Genomic DNA, 15282 nt, shown 5'->3' on the forward strand with positions numbered 1-15282 from the left:
CATGCCGGTCGTCCTACCCCCGGCCTCCCCTGAGAACTGGACTGAAGGTGCCCACGTGTGACATGGCCTTGGCCCATGTGACCCATGCTCTTCTGAGATGTCACCTGTCCCATCTTGCTGTGCAGGACGTGTTATTCTGAAGATCTCAGCCCATCACCGTGCTGCCTGCCCACCCCGGCCCCTGCACGACCTCCGGGACGAGGGGCGGACGCCCTGTCACCTGCGGGCATGTTGGGCAGCAGCACGGAGCTCCACACAGCTCCTCTGTTCCCTGGGGCCCTCCCTGTCCACCCCGGGGCCCGGGCCCGGCGCTCCTTCCTCCCGGCCCGCCCCCACCCCCCACCCCAGCCGCAGCAGGGCACCGAGGGGCCGGCAGCCCGAGGAGGCTGAGGGCGAGGGCCGGGGCGGCCCGCAGATGCCGCCTCCGCCCCCTTCCTTGGCCGGGGCCCCCACGGTGTCGGGGAGCAGGAGGAATCAATCAGGATAATGAAGCCGCAGCCTGCCACGCACCGCGGGGGCACCAAGGAGCGGGGGCCGGTGCCAAGTCCGCCAGACGGTTCGGAGGAGCAGAGCCCGGCGCGGCCCGGCGGCGGCGGCGGCGGCGGCGGCGGAAACCCGGGGCCGGTGCGCGCAGGCCGGACACAGCGCGGCGCAGGCCCCTGGCAACCGCGCCTGGCAACCCGGACGCCCGGGAGAAATCTTAAAGCTGCAGCGCCTCCTGTCCCCGCCGCTGCGGTCGCCGCCCGGATGCCGGGGCTTAGAGGGGCTGGCGGGGGCACCCAGGCTCTGTGCCTCTCGGGACTTGGGATCCGACACCCGACTTACACGCATCCCCCCGCCCCGCCACGTCGTTTCATCAAACGTGAACCGAGCCTCCTGCCCAAGCTGGGGCTAGACACTGGGGAGGGGCCAGGGCGGTGATTAAAAAATGAGCAAGATCCTGCCAAGAGGAGTTCACAGTCTAGCGCGCAAGGCAGACCAGGCTGGCTGAGGTGAGCAGGGCCCTGTGCTCCCCCGGATGAAGGGGCTTTGGCCGGAGGGCTGAGGGGGCTGTTATACAATATTCCGGCAGCCCCTGCCTTGCTCCAGGCCGGGGGGTTAGACACTTCTGTCTTGGGCTGCATTATCTTCCCCCAACAAGCCCTGTGAGATGGATATCATCGTTATCACCATTATCAATCCCATTTTCAGGATGAAAAATTAGAGGCCCAGAGAGGTGAAGGGACTTAGCCAAAAAAAATCTCGTTTTATTTTCCTGGGCATCCAGGACTTCCGACTCTGGCCGGCTATCACTCTGCACGTCTGGACCCCAAAAAGCCAGTTGTGTGGGACGTGAGGAAGGGAAGAGGCAGTAGACGGGAGAGATAGCTGCTGCACCCTTCTTCGGCCACAGCTGACCCTGTGGTGCCCTGTCCTCGTGGGCAGGCCTGGATGAGGTGACCTCCAGACGTCCCTCTGCTCCTGCGATTTTGTAGCTCCTGCCTGAAGTCCAGGCGCTGTGCCACCCTTCTGGGCAGCAGTAGCTGGCAGGGGGCTGCAAGCTGGGTGGGGGGGAACTCCAGACTTTGGAAACAGCGGTCAGGGTTGGTGGGGGGGGGGATTAGAGGGTGGCATGCAGGCTTTGGCAAAAGCAAGCTTCGTCAGTAATCACGAGGAAGGCCTGGGTCTCCTCACCGCTTCCCTTGTTCACCTGTCTCCTTCTGCATATGCACGCGGGCACGAAGCTGTGCCAGGGCCTGGGGCCGACTCAAAGGCTGCTGGTGAGGCAAAAGGCGTGCTGGCTTTGGAGCCAGGCGCATCTGGTTCCAAATCTCGCGCTGTCCTTTACCAGCTCTGTGACTTTGGACAGCTGACTCCATCCCCCCGAGCCTTGGTCTCCTCGTCTAGAACGGAGGCATTGCTATCTACTTTCGGGGGATTGTCACAAGACCTGTAAGGTGAAAAAGTGTATGCACAGTGTCTGGTACATGGTAGAGACTTCATAAATGGTCCGTTTTGGCTGGCGCCGCGGCTCACTTGGCTAGTCCTCCGCCTGTGGCGCTGGCACCCCGGGTTCTAGTCCCGGTTGGGGCACTGGGTTCTAGTCCCGGTTGGGGCACTGGATTCTGTCCCGGTTGCCCCTCTTCCAGGCCAGCTCTGCTGTAGCCCAGGAGTGCAGTGGAGGATAGCCCAAGTGCTTGGGCCCTGCACTCTCATGGGAGACCAGGAGGAAGCACCTGGCTCCTGGCTTCGGATCAGCGCAGCGTGCCGGCCACAGCGGCCATTTGGGGGGTGAGCCAACGGAAAAGGAAGACCTTTCTCTCTGTCTCTCTAACTCTGCCTGTCAAAAAAAGTCAGTTTTAAAATGCCTTTATTTTGGTAGTCTGATAATGGCTCCCAAAGATAGGTCCACATCCTAATCCCCAGAACCTGTGGAAGTTCTTATCTGAACAAAGCATTTTGCAAATTGGATTAAGAATCTTCTTCTTCTTCTTTTTTTTTTTTTTTTTTTTTGCCGGCGCCGAGACTCAATAGGCTAATCCTCCACCTGCGGCGCCAGCACACCAGGTTCTAGTCCCGGTTGGGGTGCCCGATTCTGTCCTGGTTGCCCCTCTTCCAGGCCAGCTCTCTGCTGTGGCCCGGGAGTGCAGTGGAGGATGGCCCAAGTGCTTGGGCCCTGCACTCGCATGGGAGACCAGGAGGAAGCACCTGGCTCCTGGCTTCGGATCAGCGCAGTGCACTGGCCACAGTGGCCACTGGAAAGTGAACCAACAGCAAAAGGAAGACCTTTCTCTCTGTCTCTCTCTCACTGTCCACTCTGCTTGTCAAAAAAAAAAATCTTTTTTTTTAAAGATTTATTCATTTATTTGAAAGTCAGAGTTACAGAGAGAGAGAGAGAGAGAGAGAGAGAGAGAGAGAGAGAGGTCTTCCATCTGCTGGTTCACTCCCCAGTTGGCCCATCCAAAGCCAGGAGCCAGGAGCTTCTTCTGGGTCTCCCATGCAGGTGCAGGGTCCCAAGGGCTTGAGCTATCTTCTGCTGCTTTCCCAGGCCATAGCAGAGAGCTGGATCAGAAGTGGAGCAGCTGGGACTTGAACCAACGTCCATATGGGATGCCGGCCCTGCAGGCGGCGGCTTTACCCACTACACCACATCGCTGGCCCTAAGTTAAGAATCTTGAAATGGGGAGATTTTTCTGGGTCGTCTGGGTGAGCCCTTGTAAAAGAGAGGCAAAGGGAGATGACACACACGGAGGAGTAGGTGAAGACAGAGGCAGACACTGGAGTGATGGGGCCAGTGACAGCAGCCACTAGAAGCTGGAAGGGGCAATGTGTAGATTCTGCTCTGGAGCCTGCTGACAAAACCCTGATTCAGGCCCAGTGAAAGCGATGTTGAACCTTGGCCTTCAGTGACGTGACAGAGTACATTTCCTTTGTCTTAAGTTGCCACTGTTGTGTCTGGGAAAGGAAATAGATATATCTATATGATATGGGAGATCCAGTCTTGAACCAAACCCTGTTTCCGGATCTAGTGGGAAAACAGAAATATGTGGTGCACAGGAGCACCCAGAAGCAAGGCACCTTGCAGGGCTGCAGAGGGGAGTGGGAAGGTAGATAAAGCTGTTGGAGTTCAGGTGAGGGGCTAAATCAGGGGAGCCTTCTAGGCAGAAGAAATTGTGGGTAAAGGCATGGCATGAGAAGCCTGTGTTGTGGCGCAGCGGGTAAAGCTTCTGCCTGCAACAACGGCATCCCATATGGGCACCGGTTTGAGTCCCGGCTGCTCAGCTTCCATCCAGCTCCCTTCTGATGTATCTGGGGACACAGCAGAGGATGGCTCAAGGCTTTGTGCCCCTGCACCCATGTGGGAGACCTGGATGAAGCTCCGGGCTCCTGGCTTCAGCCTGCCCAGCCCTGGCCCTTGTGGCCATTCGGGGAGTGAACCAGCGGATGGAGCTTCCCTCTCTCTCTGCAATTGTGCCTTTTAGATCAATCTATAAATATATATTTTTAAAAAGGCATGCGTGGGCCGGCGCCGCGGCTCACTAGGCTAATCCTCCGCCTTGCGGCGCCGGCACACCGGGTTCTAGTCCCGGTCGGGGCACAGATCCTCTCCCGGTTGCCCCTCTTCCAGGCCAGCTCTCTGCTGTGGCCAGGGAGTGCAGTGGAGGATGGCCCAAGTGCTTGGGCCCTGCACCCCATGGGAGACCAGGAGAAGCACCTGGCTCCTGCCATCGGATCAGCGCAGTGCGCCGGCCGCAGAGCACCTACCGCGGCGGCCATTGGAGGGTGAACCAACGGCAAAAGGAAGACCTTTCTCTCTGTCTCTCTCTCACTGTCCACTCTGCCTGTCAAAAAAAAAAAAAAAAAAGTAAGAAAAAAAAAAAAAGGCATGCGTGGGAGAGAACACTGTCCTCAGGAAACTGCCCACATCCGGGATGGCAGCTGAATGGGGGAGTGGGGGTGTGACAGACTGAAGTGGGTGGCAGGGCCAGGAGAGCCAAGGGCCTTGGCTTCTACCCTGGAACGGAACGAACCCTGCACCCTGTGCTAGCACTGGGCCCCAGGTCCGAGAGAGAAATCTTAGGGATCCTCCAGTAATCTTACCATTTCCCACATAAGGAAACTGAGGCCAGAAAGGGAGTCCATTTAAGGAATAAGCTGGAACCAGACAGCTGCACTCCAGCTTGGCTCTTGAACCTGCTGCTTCTCTGCAATCCACTTCCGAAAAGCACTGGCCTGTGGTCTCTAAACAAAGAGGGTGCTATTTGCATATTATTTGCATGGTACTAATTAGATGAGAGAGGCAGATTCATTCAGTCCCTCCCCTTCCTGTCCCCCAGTCCCACCTCACATGGAGTTGTTCTTCCTCTTCCTTAACTTCAACTTTTCCCAAAATTACACCGCTCCAGTTCCCTTATTTAGCCCCAGCTCAGCCATATCTATCTATCTATCTATCTATCTATCTATCTATCTAAAAGCTAATTTGAAAGAGAGAGAGGGAGAGCTTGCTCTTCTATCTGCTGGTTCACCCCTCAAATGCCCACAACAAGCCAGGGCTGGGCCAGGCCAAAGCAAAGATCCAGGGACTTCATCCAGGTCTCATGTAGGTGGCAGAGGCTCAAGTGCCCAGGCCGTCATCTGCTGCCTCCCGGGGTGCATTAGCAGGAAACCGGATTGGAAGAAGAGGAGAGACCCAATCCCAGGCACTCCAATATGGAATGCCGCTTTCCCTTGTGGCAGCTCAAGCCCTACTGAAGTGTTTGAACCTGCCTAGAAAAATTGCCTGCTGGGTCTTCATTGTATCTAATTTGCATGGAAGACTCAGAGCAGGTTACATTGGAAAGCAAGGTGATGGGTTTCAAGCTCAAAATGTTCTCTTTCTCCTTCTAGCCCACGATTATCTGAATGGGGGTATGGGAGTGGGAGAGAAGCGCGTTCCTTGGGAATCTGGTGGGCAGGTGCCAGCTGCATGCCCCAGGCCTGCCCCAAGCCTCTTGGCTGGCAGCCACACCAGCCCCCGGGAGAAGCCAGCTTTGCAGAATTCTTTGCAGGAGGAGGAGGCTTGGGGAAGGTCGGGGAGCATCCCTTGGCCTCGCAGCCTAACATGGGTCAGGTTGAGGTCACCATGTGAGTTACTATGGGTCCTCCAAAGGGGACAGCACAATCAGATTCTCAAGGCTGCTGTCTATCAGAAAATTGTGAGGCACTGGGCTAAACACAATGGCTTCTTTTTTTTTTTTTTAATAATGAGGATTTTTTAAAAAATATTTATTTATTTATTTATTTGAAAGGCAGGGTTACAGAGAGGCAGAGCAGGCAGAGAGGTCTTGCATCTGCTGGTTCACTCCCAAATGGCTGCAAGGGCCGGAGCTGCACTGATCTGCAGCCAGGAACCTGGAGCTTCTGGGTTTCCCATGCACATACAGGGGCCCAAGGACTTGGGCCATCTTCTACTGCTTTCCCAGGCCATAGCAGAGAGCTGCATCAGAAGTGGAGGAGCCAGGGCTGGAACCAGCGCCCATATGGGATGGCGGCACTGCAGGCAGTGGCTTCACCCGCCATGCCACAGCACTGGCCCCACACAATGGCTTCTTGAAGACAAGCACCCAGTCAGTGTTTTCTGATAACAAGGGGCCAGCTAACAGGCAAGGGGAGTGAGTCACAGAGGGACACAGATTCTGCCTCCCTGCCTCCTCCCTCTGAAACCAGTACCTCTCCCTGGTGAGATGTCTTAGCCTGGCATCTGGTGGTCACCAGAGACGGCACCACACTGTGGCCAAGACAGGTGCCCAGGATGCGCTCAGGTGCCCCCACCCCCACCCTGGAAGAGGAGCTGTGGGCTCTGTCACCATGGCTGGTTCAAGGTAGCTGCCAGGAGCTGGGGAGTGAGGACCCATGGGAAAACCGGGGCACTGCCCAGGCTAGCAACCTGCAGAAGCCAGCTTGCTTTGCGTCAGGACAGTGGCCTGGAGAGGAGAGCAGAGACTGCCCTATGTGTGTGAACCACTCTTTCCACGCACGGGTGATGTGGGGGTTGTGTGTGCAAATGCCATGGGAGCCTAGCAGGCAGCCCAACCTGGACGTGCAGCTGTGTGCACCGTGCTGGTGTCTCCATGGAATTCCACCTTCCCTCTTCTCGCAGAGCAGGCCTTCTTGTTCCTGGTAAAATGGGAAGCGAGGGAGTGACCCCCGACTCGCTACCCTGACCCTGCGCCCTTGTGCAGACGGTCGCTGGCTCCATTTGCCCGGGAAAGCAAGCATGGCTCCTTCTTCATCCTGAGTGGGGCAGGTCTGGATGGCCCCATTCTGCACCCATTCCCCTGTCCCCATAGCGCCCTCTTCTCTACCATGTCCCACGCCACTGTCTTATCAAAGGAGGAGGTGGGAGGAACTTGGGGTTATGCTGTGGGTGTGGGAGGAGGAAGGGCGGATCAGATACTGTTCGATTTTGCCCGGGTCCCCTTGGAGCACTGCTGCTCATTTAAAATTCCGATTTAAAGCCGAGCGGCTCTTTAAATTTCCACATTAGCATGCCGCCCTGATGCCAGGCCAAGATGTTGGGATGGATTTGGCAGGAACGCCTCCAACAGCGGCAAGCAGCAGCATTTGCCAGCAATAAAACAACGCATGAATAAAAGAAGGCCGCTTGGCAGCAGCAGAAGCCCAGGTAGCTGGGTGAGCCCAGGAGGGCCTCTCCCCTGCAGGGGCATGGAGGCTTGAAGGCCTGTGCGGGGGCATGTGTGAGAGCAGGCCTCTGTGGCTGTCTTAGCGCTCACTCCCAACTGGGCCTGCAGTGGAATCTGGGGTGAGGGCCCAAGCAAGATCGGGGTTTCTCCCTTGTGCCTGTCTCACCCCCTCCCGTCAGGGTTATCTTCTTGAAGGGGACAGATGTTGCCTTTGATGAGGACACAAGGACTTGGCCTGCAGCCTGAGTTGTCCTGCTTCATCTGGGGCCCAGAGAACAGGTGGGGTCAGGGAGAGTAACACTGCTCAGAATGGCTTCCAGCTACCTGGGTGCTGGGGGCACTGTCAGGAGGAGGGGACTGGGTGGGAGAGGCCACCATGAGGACCGCATACTGTGCTGAGCTGGCTCAGAGCAATGCTCTGGACTGGGAGGTTGGCCACCGTGTGCTTGTACAAGGTTAGGAACGGGGAGTGGCCAGGGAGAGCAAGGAGCTGCCAGGCCTGGCCTAACTTTAACTTTCCACAGGTGTGGGGAATAGTGCTTGAGGTCAGGTGGCAAGGACAGTAAAGGAGTTCAATGCTACCCTGGGCGGAGGCCAGATACCTCCTCAGTGCCATCTTGGGCACCTCCTGCTTCCCAGAGAGTGCAGCCCCAAATGACTTGCTGTTCCTAGATCCTGTGCGTCTCTGCCCCAGTCGCCTGGCTGAGGCTCATCACCTCGCCCTCTGACATTTCAAGGAGCAAGAACCCATCCTGCTCCTGCTAACCTATCTATTCCTTCCACTTGGTTTAGCCAACTCCTTCCCTGAAGCCCATGAGAAGAGGACAGAAGCAAACAGAGGGGTGGCAGCAGATGGTCCCTACTGTCTTGTTATGGCAGAAGAGCACCCTCCTCTGACGGCACTCCCCTCCCTTTGCTCACAAGGGACTTCAGGCCCCCCATGTGAGGGTGTGTGTGGGGAGAGTGTTGGGACTCTGAATTTTCTCCCCCCTGTAGAAGATGGAGAGCAGGCAGACAGGTCAGGCTCTGGCAGAGTAGGGGCCCTGATGCTGAAATTAGGGCTGGGCCAATCTTGACGGCATTTTTGAAGGAGAATGAGGTGGCCTGAGCTCCCAGGTTCCATGTTCCCTGGTGCACACCTTGGGATGAGTCAGCTCTGAGGTGAGGGAGTGATTAAGAAGAAGAGTTTAGGCCAGGGAGATGTTCCTTTGCCATTTCTGAAAGACTGTTTTTTTTAAAAAAAGATTTTATTTATTTCTTTGCAAGAAAGGCAGAGTGATGGGGGGGGGGCAGGGAGAGAGAGAGAGAGAGAGAGATGGATCTTCCATCCACTGGTTCACTCCCCAAATGGCTGCAAAAGCCAAGGCTAGCCATCCAGGTCTCCCATATAGGAGGCAGGGGCCCAAGTACTTAGGCCATCTTCTGCTGATTTCCCAGGCTCATTAGCAGGGAGCTGGATTGGAAGTGCAGCAGCCGGGACTTGAACCAGCACTGAGATATGGGCTGCAGCATCAGAAGCAGTGGCTTAACCCACTGTGCCACAATACAGGTCCTCCTTTGTCACTTATTCATTCATTCAATGATATTTACCAAACAGCTGCTTTATGTTGGGCCCCATGACACAGACAGGTGTGGTCACTGCCCTCATGGGACTTTCCATCCAATGAAACTAGGACCATTATTCGAGTGACTATACAAAGAAATTGAAATAACTGTGCTACATGGCCTGGAAGCAGCATATATAGTACATGAAAGTATAATTAGAGGACATGATTGAGTCTCAGGAGCTGAGCTGGGGCTTGCAAAGGATTCAGAAGAGCAGCCAGGGCAGTGGAGAACTGGCAGTGACGTCAAAGAATCAGAGGAGGCGGCGGTGAACGGTGCAAGTGCCCAGGAGACACCCTGCCCTGACATCCCCTAGTTTGGAGCACAGGTATGGAAAGGCTCTGGCCAAGTGGCCGGCTCACAGTTGGTGCTCCGGAATGGTGGCTCCCTCTCCTGCCCTAGGCTGAGCCTTCCTCGCTAGGGACCCCAGATTTCTGGAACAAAGGAGCTGCCCAGGCTTAGCCTCTTCTGTCAACTCTGGCCCCCAAGTCCCAGCCACCCAGTGCTCAGTGAAAGGCCCAGGTCCCTCCAGGCCTCTCCATGTTAGTCCCACCACATGGTGCTCTGCCATTCCCTAGCCTACTTCCTCCTTTGCAGGGCTCGTCCACAAAGAAGTGTGGGGTCTGGCCTTGGAAAAAGATGCCCTCCTGGCCCTGCTTCTGGGGCTGAGCCTGAGAAGAGCGCTGAGTCCACAGCCTCTCCCTGACGCCGCCTGGGGTGAATCCGAGTGTCTCACGTGGGGAGGGGGCTGCCCACCCGAGGCGGCGTAGAGCCCAGAGCCTTTTCCATCACAGACACCCCATCTGTCTCCCACAGAAGGCTCGGGCTGGGAGAGGTGTGGGGAAGGGGGGCAGGGTGGGTGAGCCAGCATGATGGCAGTGAAGGTGCTGACCGGGAAAAGGGGTGGGGGAGGGCCGGGGCAGCCTCAGCCTCAGTAGCGCGGCTACTGTCTGGGCCCCTGGGGCCTAGAGGTTGGAGGTCTGCAGCCAGGGCAACAAGGGGCTTAAAAGATCAAGTGCATAACAAGCCGGGTCACAAGACGGTAGGAGAGGAGGACTGAAGGCCAGGTCTGGCTCTGCACACAGGCACGGGCTACCTAGGGCCTTCCCGCGCCCTGGCTTTGAACAGCACTCGCTGCCAGGATCGGATGGGGGGTTTTCTAACGGGGAGCTCAGAACCCTTTCCTAGCGGCTGAAAAACTTTGGGAGCTACTCAGGCAGTCTTGGGGGCCCAGATTTAGCACACCCCCTCCCCGGCACTGACGCTCGGATGCTAGGAGACTGGGATCGGATGGCCTCTGACACGTGGTGACAGGAGCGGGGCCGAGACACTTCCCTGTGCAGGTCTTCCTCAGGTGTGACCTTTCTCAGGCTGCAGCTCAATCCTGGGAGCCCTTCACAGGAGGTGCCAAGGGAACCCAAGACAGGGCTTCAGTTATTAAATATAAATAGACCGGGGAGGGGAACTGAATATAGAGACAGATATTATATCTCTCAGTCCCTGCCAGTTATTAGGAAGAAGGCACCAGCGGTTGCTAAGCAACAGGTCTCCACAGAGGACAAGGCACCAGAGGAAAAAGCCTCCTTTGACTGAATATTGGGGTGAGGGGTAGGGAAGGTGGGGGTCAAAGGGCTCTGGACCTCACGTGCAGGCTGCGGGGGAGAGGCGGGTTTGTCCTTCCAGACCAGCCCTTTCCTCAGGCCTTGGCAAACTCCGCCTTTACAACCGTCAGGATTGGTGGAAGGAGGAAGGCTTCAGGCACTCCTCCTTTCCTGCCAGGAGGAGGGAACCTGGTTTCCATGGCAACCCAGAAACAATCCTGGCCTTGTTTTGCGTGTGGCTTCCCGGTAACCCCCTTTCCGAGCAGCCCCATCCTAGATCCTTCCCTCTGGCCCCCAAATTCTGAGTTGGGGGGCGCATACAAAGGCTGGTGGTGGTGGTGGCAATGCCACAGAGCTGGAGTCCCTTGACCTTAAAGTGACCTAGTAAGACTCTCAGGGGCGGGGGTGAGTTTAGGAGCAGAGGGCTGCCACGGGTCTTCCCACCTCCATGCCTTCCACTGGGTTGCAAAAAAGCAGAGCCAAATGGTGGCATCAGATGCAAATTGGATTCCGGCCTGCTTTCCAAAAGGCTCCTAGAGACTGGGTGGGAGGTCAGCAGAGACTGAGAGGACACGGCCTTTTGTGCCCCGCGGCCACCCAGGCCCCCATCCTCCTCGACCTCAAGTCCACCGTGGCCAGGGCCCGAGAATGGAGATATAGAACATTAACGTATGTCAAGTATAAAGTGAGTGGCACCGAGGGGCATAATCTGTTTTTCTAATATGACCACAAGCAGAGTGTTAGAAGAATTAGGCCGACAGCTGCTGGTTTTTCCCCCTTTCTCTCCCCCCGCCTCGCGCTCCCTCTCCCTTCCTCCTCGGCGTTTGCACACACCAATGGCAGCCGAGCGCTGCTCGCGATTTCTCTTAATCTTCCTCCGCCATCCTGCGCTCTTTCCGCAGGCGGTGCTGCGAAGCCGGCAGAGCCCCGCGTCACACCTTACTGCTCCCTGAGATTGCTCCACAGAGAGCTCAAGGAGATGGCAATTCGGCGCTGATGCCGGCTGGCAGCAGTTGGAAGAGGGGAAGGAGAAGAGAGAGGGAGGAGGGGAGGGGGGAAAAAGTTGGCACGGATACCAAGTTTTTCCCTAGAGAGATGGGGGGGGGGCAGGGAGAAAGAGAAGAAGAAAATGACACAGAGAAAAAGAAACGAGGAAAAAGAGGCAGAGTGAGGCAGCGAGCGAGCGAGAGAGAGACAGAGGCAGACTATGAATTAAGTTCTCTCAGACATCCACACGTGGGCATCCCAGCCCACCTGACTCATGACCCTCTAAAAATCACAGCACTCCGTTGGCCTTCCCACCCACCCACCCCCTCCCACACACACACCACCAGCCAACCTGGAAGTCAAGAGGCGGCCCAGGCATGTTGTGTGTATTTGTGTGTGTGTGCGTGTGCGTGTGCGTGTGTGTGTACGCCTGTATGTTGTCTCTGTTTTGGATCGCAGTAGAATGCAGTATGTAAATGAGATGGTTATTACCGCAATGTTCATCAAGCTGAGCCGAGAAGACATTAATAGCCTGATGAATATGCATGTGAATTTGTTAATTAAGTTAATTATTCTGCTGAAAATGCATTCGTCTTCCAAGGACATTTTCCCAATGATTTTTACATGCTCTAGCCATTAGTCATGCTATATTTTATCAGGGAAATGAGTTTGCTTAAGTTGTAAAAAAAAGAAAGAGAGAGCGAGCGAGAGAGAGAAGAGACAGACAGACAGAACCAAGGGGATAAAATGAAAGGAAAATGTGTTGAAGTTGAGAGTGGGAAAGCATCTGAGGCTGGCCTGAAGTTTGAGGCCCAGCTGGGCTTTTGAAGCCTGCCCTCGATTTTTATGGGTACCTCACTCTACAATTTTTTGCCCTTTTTTTGATGACAAACTTTTTTTTTTCCAGTGCCAAATTTCCAACACATTAATTAATTGTTGTAGCCAATTAACTGTAGTTGTGCAAATGAGTTTAGCACTAATTACCATGCAGTGCCTGTAATCACATAAAAAACTTGCTGAGAGAGAGAGAGAGAAGAGAAAGGAGGAATGGGACGGGAGTGGTGGCAGGAGAGGAAGGGACCTGGCACAGAGGAGCAGCCAAGGAAAGGGAGCACCCGAGGGCGGGGGTCCTGCGGCCCTCGGCCAGGAGACATATTGGCTGCGAGGGAAGGTCGCTGTGTTCCCAGCCACCTTCAGGACCTGTGAGAGCCAGGGAATCTCCGAGCAGTGAGGAGGGCACAGGCCAGTCGAAAACGGTCCCCGTTGGTCTAGGAGCTCCCAGCCAGAGACACAGGCTCAGAGTGGTTCTCTACGTGCTTCAGTGATGCAGAGCGGCCCCTCTACAATTGCTATAGCGCCCACCCCAGGTGTCAGCCTCTGTGTGTCTCCCCCCAGGCTGGAGTTACTGGCTAGGGATAGTGGTGCCACTGGAAGGTGAGTTGTTCCCGATGGGCTGTAAGTAATTGGGGAAGGCTGTGAGGAGCACACAGCTACTGGAATAGGCCAAGGAAGCAATGGTAACATCAACCAGAAAAGAGCCCAGCTCAGCCAGAGGAGGGCTACAGTGCCCAGGAGAGGAGTCAAGCCCTTCTCCTGCAAGTTGACGTCTCCACCATCCATCGCATCTAGGCCAACACTAGGCTCCTACCTGTCAGCCTCCACCAGTGGTACCCAGAGGGTGAGGGACACACGAGGTGACTTCTCCTGGGTTGGCGTCCCTGTGACTTCAGCTGGAGGGGAAGAGCAGTGGTAAGATCAGAACTAAGCACCGGATGGCATCTTGCTTCTACTCTGCGTGCCCACTCTCTACGATGAACAAGACACTGATCCTATCCAAAGGGTGTGTGTATAGTTCCCCTGTTCACAAAAACAGAAAGTGTGAGAGAGCTCACTTGTCATGGGCCTGTTTCCTCAGACCTCAGAGACACACTCAGCTTCCCATTTCCAAGGAGGACCTGATGCAGTCATTCTCTGATAGACCTCCAAAGACTGGCTCCTCTCTTCCCCATTCCGGCTCTCAGGTCTACGGAGAAGCTCAAGGGCTCCATCCACGTCAGCCTTGCTCTTCTCTGACAAAGGGGAATGACTACAAGGGCGCATGCCATGTTGCTTCCTGTTCCATGACACTGCTGCTCCTCTAACCTACGAACCAAAGTTGCCTGTTGGACCTGAGTCGACCCCGGCTGCTCCAGTGCTCTCCCAGCCTCCAACATCTCTCTGCCAGGACCACCCACACCCTCTTCCCAGCAGGTTGAGTCAGTGTAGAAAGACCTCTTGTCTGGTATCTTGAATTCCAAGCTCTTCTGAATTCCAAGCTACTTAATAGTCTGTGACCTTGGGAAAACTACTTATTGTGAGCCTCAATTTTCCTCATCTATAATGTGGAGAAAATAGTAGTGGTATGCCCAAAAGGTTATGAAGTTTAGTAACTATGAATATAAAGCATTCAGCAAACCAAATGACGTGAACTATTTCATTCATTACTAGTGAGAAAAAAGTCAGAGAACCTTGCTGATGGACAACCTGGTGATGCTAACGAATGTCTACGTTTCCCACAAAAACCTGTACGTGAACGTTCACAGCAGCTTTATTTGTAATAGCCCCCCCCCCAAAAAAAAAAAAAAACTGGAATCATGGAATTATGTCTTCTAACAGGTTAATGGTTAAATGAACTTGGTACATCAATATCATGAAGTAAGTGTAAGGAATGAACTATTGATACACACACAAATTTGGATGGATTTCCAGGAAATTAATGATGTATCCCTAAAAAGCTGCACAGATGATTCCATTTTTGAAATGACTAAAGTTTTGAAGATGAAAATAGATTAATGGTGCCAAGGATTAAGGGAGGGAGAGGTGGACAGGAGGGAGGGAGGTGTGATTATAGAAGGGCAGGCACTAAGAGGAACCCTTATGGCACCTTACACTTACTGTGTGGTACCACCCCCAACCCAAGCACAAGAAAACTAGAGGAATCTGCGTAAGACCAGTGTGTTATATTAATGTCAGTAATCTGGTAGTGATATTGTACTCTAGTTTTGCAAAATGCTACCATTCTGTGAAAGTGATCAAATGTAAAAGAGACTCTGTATTATTTCTGACAATTACATGTGAATCTGCAATTATCTTGATTGTTTAAAAGCCTATGACTGATTATTAATGTCTCTGCTGGGTCCAAGAGGCTACTCTTGTGTTTCCAAAGTAGAATCCCAAAGAGGAAAATTAATAAATATTATTAATCAGGATATAACAATAAAATGATCATAACCATGGGATAGAGGGTATTGTGTCTTTTGACTTAGTAAATTCCATTTCTTGGAATGTCCTATTAAAAATACTTGAATGTTTGTGTTCTGATATTCACTGTGGTATTATTTACGGAGTAAAAATATCTAAACAATTAAAATAAGGAATGAGTCTTATCAGTCACAGCATGTCTAGATGATAAAATACTCTACACTTTAAATATACTTTAAAAACTACAGTCAGTACAATATCTGGCATCACAGTTGCATTGTGGCACAGTGGGTTAAACTGCTGCCCACAACGCTGGTTCTAGTCCTGGCTGTTTCACTTTCAAACTGGATCCCTGCTGATAAGCCTGGGAAGGAGGCAGAGGGTGGCCCATCTCCCTGGGCCTCTGTATCCATGTGGAGACCTGGATACAGCCTGGCCTAGCCCTAACCATTGTGGCCATTTGGGGAATGAACCAGCACACAGAAATTCTCTCTCTCTAACTCTGCCTTTCAAATAAATGCATAGATCATTTTTTAAAAAATGCCTGGCACTTAGTAGACAACCAACAAATTGAGTTCTGTCTTTTGGGCATCAAAAGAGCTAACACACGTGAATGTATCTGACAAATGGTAAAGTGTGTGCTAGCTGCAAGTTGTTGCTATCCTTTGAACAGCTCTCACTCAGCT

This window comes from Lepus europaeus, chromosome 18, assembly GCF_033115175.1.
Source record: "Lepus europaeus isolate LE1 chromosome 18, mLepTim1.pri, whole genome shotgun sequence".
NCBI lineage: Eukaryota > Metazoa > Chordata > Mammalia > Lagomorpha > Leporidae > Lepus > Lepus europaeus.